Source organism: Triticum aestivum, chromosome 3A, assembly GCF_018294505.1.
Source record: "Triticum aestivum cultivar Chinese Spring chromosome 3A, IWGSC CS RefSeq v2.1, whole genome shotgun sequence".
Classification (NCBI taxonomy): Eukaryota; Viridiplantae; Streptophyta; class Magnoliopsida; order Poales; family Poaceae; genus Triticum; species Triticum aestivum.
The window spans coordinates 2,769,254-2,776,984 of NC_057800.1; positions in this window are offsets into that span (position 1 = coordinate 2,769,254).

The following is a 7,731-nucleotide window of genomic DNA, read 5'->3' on the forward strand; positions in this document are numbered from 1 at the left end:
TGAGATCACGGACATGACGAGGAGTCTCAAAATGGTCGAGACGTAAAGATTGATATATTGGAAACCTATGTTTGGACATCGGAAGTGTTCCGGGTGAAATCGGGATTTTACCGGGTTACCGGGAGGGTTACCGGAACCCCCCGGGAGCCATATGGGCCTTCATGGGCCTTAGTGGAAAGGAGAAAGGGGCAGCCCAAGGTGGCTGCGCCTCTTCGCCCTCCCCTAGTCCTATTAGGACTAGGAGAAGGTGGCCGGCCCCCCTCTCTCCCTTCCCCTCCGAGGAATCCTAGTTGGACTAGGATTGGGGGGAGGAATCCTACTCCCAGAGGGAGTAGGACTCTCCTGCGCCTCCCTCCTTGGCCGGCCAGCCTCCCCCCTCTACTCCTTTATATACGGAGGCAGGGGACACCTCTAGACACACAAGTTGATCCACGTGATCTATTCCTTAGCCGTGTGCGGTGCCCCCTGCCACCATATACCTCGATAATACTGTAGCAGAGTTTAGGCGAAGCCCTGCTGCTGTAGTACATCAAGATCGTCACCACGCCGTCGTGCTGACGGAACTCTTCCCCGACACTTTGCTGGATCGGAGTCCGGGAATCGTCATCGAGCTGAACGTGTGCTCGAACTCGGAGGTGCCGTAGTTTCGGTGCTTGATCGGTTGGATCGTGAAGATGTACGACTACTTCCTCTACGTCGTGTCATCGCTTCCGCAGTCGGTCTGCGTTGGGTACGTAGACAACACTCTCCCCCTCGTTGCTATGCATCACATGATCTTGCGTGTGCGTAGGAAAATTTTTGAAATTACTACGAAACCCAACACTAGCCAGGGCGGGGAGGGGAGGTGGAGGCCGTGGTTATGGTCGCCGACGGTGTTGAAGTGGTGAGCGCCGCCACAGGAGAGAGAGAGGGGACGCTGGAGAGAGAGATGGATGGGTGGGGGCTGGTTGAGAGGAGGTCGCCGCCGGCCGGTGGGATCGGGGGAGACGAGGTGGAGGGAGGGGTCGGGGAAGAGGATTGGATCGAATCGTGTGAGGCAAGAAAGAAAGGAGGCGGGGGTGGATGGAAAATGACCAGAGGACAGAGCTAGGGTTTCGGGGTTGGTGTGGAAGGGTTGAGGACGGCCGTTGGATCTGCGAGCATCCGATGGCGTATGATGCACGATCCGCGTGAGACGTCCACGGACCAATCACAATGCAGTATGATGTTATGACCATCTAAATAGGTAATAGTTGCCTAAAAATAATGTGTTAAAATCATGTAATCTCATATTGTGCACAAATGATCAATCTTATGGCCACATTCTAGGCATAGTTTGTTCAAATGATCTCATATTGTGCACAAGGGTGCATCTTCGAATTCCAAACAATGAGTTTTCATTTTCTTTGCATGGAAAATACATTTTCCATTTTCGAGTGCCCGAAATGAGTTTTTTTTTTGTGAAGGACAACCCAAATAATTGTTGCAAAATTGGACCAAATCAATTTTCTAAAATACTAGGACATATTTAATGCACAATTGAAAAAATGGTCGGGTGTAAAAAGTTTTGATCCACCTCTCGTGAAAAAGACAAATTTCTGCCGATTCAGCTGGAAGCGGGTCAAATTTGAACTGTAGCTACCATGTAGTTTGCTCTTTATTTTTTTCAAAAATCATTTCTAGGTACATAAGTATCTATTTAATCAGAGAATACCCAAGAAAATTCCATGATTCAACCACTAGCTAGGAACGGTCATTCCCGCCGTTTTGATCGCATTTTGAAACGGGCATAAAAAATAAAAATAAAACAAAAAATTGGGAAACCTTCACATTGTGTCATTATTTGTGGCAAAGTTCCTAGGAAAGATAACAAACTTGTAATACATCAATTATTTTTTTAAAGTGTTCTCAGAATCGAGATATCACGTGTGGAGATCAATGGCTTTCAAGACAAATGATCAATATTATGGCCACATTCATGGCATAGTTTGTTCAAATGATCTCATATTATGCACAAGGGTGCATATTGGAATGGAAAACAATGTTGCCTAAGGAAGTTTTCATTTTCTTTGGACGAAAAAACCACTTTCCATTTTTTGAGTGTCCAAAAGGAGGTTTTTTGGTGAAGGACCTCCCAAATAATTGTTGCAAAATTTGACCAAATCAATTTTCTAAAATACTAGGACATATTTAATGCACAATTGACAAAATGGTCTGGTGCAAAAAGTTTTGATCCACCTCTGGTGAAAAAGACAAATTCCCGCCGATTCAGTTGGAAGCGGGTCGAATTTGAACTGTAGTTGCCTCGTAGTTTGCTCTTTATTTTTTCCAAAAATCATTTCTAGGTACATAAGTATCTATTTATCAGAGAAACACCAAAAAAATTCCAAGATTCAACCACTAGCTAGGAACGGTCATTCCCGCCATTTTGACTGCATTTTGAAACGGGCATAAAAAATTCAAAAAAAAATTAAAAAATTGGGAAACCTTCGCATTGTCTCATTATACGTGGCCAAGTTCCCAAGAAAAATAATAAACTTGTAATACGGCAATTATTTTAAAAAAGTGTTCTCAGAAACGAGCTATCACGTGTGGAGATCAATGGCTTTAAAGCCAAATAATCAATCTTATGGCCACATTCATGGCATAGTTTGTTCAAATGATCTCATATTGTGCACAAGTGTGCATATGTGAATGGCAAACAATGTTGCCTCAGGAAGTTTTCTTTTTCTTTGGACGAAAGAACCATTTTCCATTTTTCGAGTGCCCAAAAGGAGGTTTTTTTGTGAAGGACTCCCAAATCATTGTTGCAAAATTGGACCAAATCATTTTCTAAAATACTAGGCCATATTTAATGCACAATTAACCAAATGGATGGGTGTAAGAAGTTTTTATCCACCTCTGGTGAAAAAGACAAATTCCCGCCGATTCAACTCGAAGCGGGTCAAATTTGAACTATAGTTGCCTCGTAGTTTGCTCTTTATTTTTTACAAAAATCATTTCTAGGTACATAAGTATCTATTTAATCAGAGAAACACCAAAAAAGTTCCAAGATTCAACCACTAGCTAGGAACGATCATTCCCGCAGTTTTGATCACATTTTGAAACGGGCATAAAAAAATCAAAAAAATCAAAAAATTGGGAAACCTTCGCATTGTATCATTATATGTGGCCAAGTTCCCAGGAAAAATAATAAACTTGTAATACGGCAATTATTTTAAAAAAAGTGTTCTCAGAAATGAGCTATCATGCGTGAAGATTCATGGCTTTCAAGCCAAATAATCAATCTTATGGCCACATTCGTGGCCTAGTTTGTTCAAATGATCTCATATTGTGCACAAGGGTGCATCTTTGAATTCCAAACAATGTTGCCTAAGGGAGTTTTCATTTTCTTTGCACGGAAAATACATTTTCCATTTTCCGAGTGCCCAAAATGAGTTTTTTTTGTGAAGGACCTACCATATATTTGTTGCAAAATTGGACCAAATAAATTTTCTAAATTACTAGGCCATATTTAATGCACAATTGACAAAATGGATGGGTGTCAAAAGTATTGATCCACCTCTGGTGAAAAAGACAAATTCCCGCAGATTCAACAGGAAGTGGGTCAAATTTGAACTGCAGTTGCCTCATAGTTTACTATTTATTGTTTCCAAAAATCATTTATAGTTACATAAGTACCTATTTAATCATAGATACATGGTTTGGTGGCGATACGTCGAGGTTTGGGCGGTGGCCGAGGCCCCCAACTCTAGAGCGCGTAAACTCGCATGCCCGCCGCAAATAGCATATAGCATATCCAGTAACCTGACCCTTACAGAAAAGTTTAGTTTGTTCAGAACTCATTAATTTAATAAGCAAATATTATGGTAATAAATTGCTTTGGTACATGAAGGAACAAAGGAGATTAAACACTAGGTTGTGTGGATGTGGACCAACAAAGATGAATTGATTCCTGTAGTTGATGTGAAGTTCATAAAGTGGTAGCCTAATGTGATTTATTCTCCATATACATGGCAGCTGACTCTTCTATTTCATAGCATAGATATTCTGCTGTACATTGCAGCACATTGCTTCTGTCAAATTGAAAAACAAACAGGCTTCAATAAGAAATAATTCCAGTGACTCCAGTATCAAGTGAATATCTTGGTTCGATAGTTGGATGCGGCTTCGAAGCTCTGATATGAATAGAAGTACAATTACTATTGGAAAGGGTACAATGGACTGTATATTTCTTCAAGCTGTAGTACGACAGTTGCTTCTCATTGCAACAAGATGACCCGGTGCGCCAAATGGCGCAGCTACCCAATTGAAACCATGTTCGTGTTGAGAAATATTTGCCTTTTTTAGTAACTTTATGTTTGATCAAGGATAGAGACCATTTCAAACCCGAAGTGTTTTGAACGTGTATTTGGACAATGTGCCATTTAGCTCTATGTTACCCAAGTAAGGTGCAAGGTCCAAATTCAAGCATCAAGGGTAATGATTCTAAACCTTTTGTAACAGAAACCTATGCATTTGTTAGTCGAGCGCCTAAATAGAGGAATTGCTATGGCAGTGGCCTGACATGGGTCTGCTGGTGTCAAAGCTTTGCCTTAGAAAGCTTCACAAAATATATCATGTGCATGCCCAAAAATGTGCTGAGTTGACGATCTCCGGACCCCATGGTCAGACCGTTGCTATGGCGCAGCAGAGCTGAGAAACGTTCTTCAGAAACACACCCATCTAGCGGTAAACCTAGTTTGATAAGTAAGCAGATCGCAGAAGATTCTGTGAGGAAAAGAGAAACCACAATCGTTATATGATGACACATTATTTAGCACGTTGTATCAAACATGGAACCCAAGAAGCGCTAGTTATACCGTATGTACATATCTAGTCCAACCGATGGAAGAATTGCTGCTTTGCTTTCTTTGGAGCGCCAGCCCCCTTTGCAGCAGCGTTTGTCCTGAGTTTCGTTCTTGGAGAAAAGAGGAGGTATTTTAGTAATTTTGTTCATACCAGAAACGACCCACAGCTATAGAATGTAATTTCCATGGTAGCTTCAGTTCAGTTCTGTACATACATGAGTGTTTCTTCCTATAGTTTACATGAGAATAAAATAATCCATGACAAAAAACCTGAGAACAATAGGGTTTTAGCTCACTGAGATTGTAGATTACACATTCATGTATTATCTCTTATGCACCAACAAAATAGCATATTAATATATATCAACATGTACAAATAGATTATTTAGGTGTTGAGTAGGAAGCGTACACGCAATAAGGATTGATAACTTGATCAAGGAGGAAAATTCATTTCCTTAATAGCATTTGGCAGATCAAGCTATAGAATAACACTAGTAGAAAAAGGGGCTTTCGTTCGGGACTGGCCAGCCCATTAGTCCCTGTTCTGCCACGAACCGGGACCAATGGAGGCATTTGTCCCGGTTCGTGAGCCCAGGGGGCCGGCCGGGGCCTCGTGGGCATTGGTCCCGGTTCGTCTAGGCCCATTTGTCCCGGCTCTTGGCACGAACCAGGACCAATGAGCCTCGCTCCTGGCCCACAACCATTAGTCGCGGTTCATGGCAGGAACCAGGACAGAAGGATGGCCTTTAGTCCCGGTTCCAGCCACGAAGCGGGACAAATGAGTTGCCTATATATACCCCATCGCCGGTGAGCAGAGCACTCCATGGTACTCTGTTTTTTGCTGGCTGGCCAGGAAGGGCATTTGGGTGCTCTGGCTCACCTCTTATGCATGTGAGGTGTTCGATGAAATACCCGAGCCACACGAGTTAAGCTTTCTCCTCTCGAAGCTCGACCTCCGAGCTCCATTTTTTTTCGAGATTTGTCTAGGTTTAGCGGTCCGTCACGCCCCGTCCTCGTCTTCACCGCCGTCGATCGCCCGCGCCGATCTCGTCGCCGACACCACCGTCGTGAGCCTCTTGTTCTTATCTTCTTTTTGAAAGAAATAAAAATCTTACTTTAGATAGGTACTTGTCTAATTTTCTTACTTTTGACACACATAATTATATATAATGCACGCAGATGAACCGGCAATGGATGTACGGTGATAGACACACCTCTGAGTACATTAAGGGCGTGCATAATTCTCTCGAAGTGGCTGAGGCAAACAAGCAGAATGGTTTTATGTGTTGTCCATGCCCTAATTGTGGGAATACGAGGTCTTACTCGGACAAGAAAATCCTTCTCACACACCTGCTTTATAAGGGTTTCATGCCACACTATAATGTTTGGACGAAGCAGGGTCCATGCCCTAATAGGGGTTATGATGGAAGACAACGAAGTAGAAGAGGATGATGACAACTATGTGCCCCCTGAATACGGTGATGCTGCAACGAGGGAAGCTGAAGATCAAGAGGAAGCTGAAGATCCAGAGGAACCAGACGATGTGCCCGATGATGATCTCTGCCGTGTCATTGTTGATGCAAGGGAAAAGTGCGAAAGTGAAAAGGAGAAGCTGAAGTTCGATCGCATGTTAGAGGATCATAAAAAAGTGTTGTACCCCAATTGCGAAGATGGCAACACAAAGCTCAGTATCGTACTAGAATTGCTGCAGTGGAAGGCAGAGAATGATGTGCTTGACAAAGGATTTGAGAAGCTACTGAAAATATTGAAGAAGCTTCCAAAGCATAACAAATTGCCCGATAGTACGTACGCAACAAAGAAGGTCATATGCCCTCTAGGATTGGAGGTGGAGAAGATACATGCATGCCCTAATGACTGCATCCTCTACCATGGTGCATACAAGGATTTGAACGCATGCCCGGTATGTGGTGCGTTGTGGTATAAGATCAGATGAGATGACCCTGGTGATGTTGAGGGTGAGCCCCGCAGGAAGAGGGTTCCTGCGAAGGTGATGTGGTATGCTCCTATAATACCATGGTTGAAACGACTGTTCAGAAACAAAGAGCATGCCAAGTTGATGCGATGGCACAGTGAGGACCGTAAGAAAGACGGGAAGTTGAGAGCACCCGCTGATGGGTCGCAGTGGAGAAAAATCGAGAGAAAGTTCTGGGATGAGTTTGCAAGTGACCCAAGGAACGTATGGTTTGCTTTAAGCGCGGATGGCATTAATCCTCTCGGGGAGCAGAGCAGCAATCACAGCACCTGGCCCGTGACTCTATGTATGTATAACCTTCCTCCTTGGATGTGCATGAAGCGGATGTTCATTATGATGCCAATTCTCATCCAAGGCCCTAAGCAACCCGGCAACGACATTGATGTGTACCTAAGGCCATTAGTTGAAGAACTCTTAAAGCTGTGGAATGGAACAGGTGTACGTGCGTGGGATGAGCACATGGGGGAAGAATTTGACCTAAAGGCGTTGCTGTTCATGACCATCAATGATTGGCCCGCTCTCAGTAACCTTTCAGGACAGACAAACAAGGGATACCACGCATGCACACATTGTTTAGCTGACACCGAAAGTATATACCTGGACAGATGCAGGAAGAATGTGTACCTGGGCCATCATCGATTTCTCCCGACCAACCATCAATGTCGAAAGAAAGGCAAGCATTTCAAAGGCGAGGCAGATCACCAGAAGAATCCCGCCATGCATACCGGTGATCACGTACTTGCTATGGTCTCTAATTTAAACGTAATATTTGGAAAGGGTCCCGGCGGACTAGCTATTCCGAATGATGTTGAGGGATGCGCACCCATGTGGAAGAAGAAATCTATATTTTTGGACGTACCCTACTGGAAAGAGCTAGAGGTACGCTCTTCAATCGACGTGATGCACGTG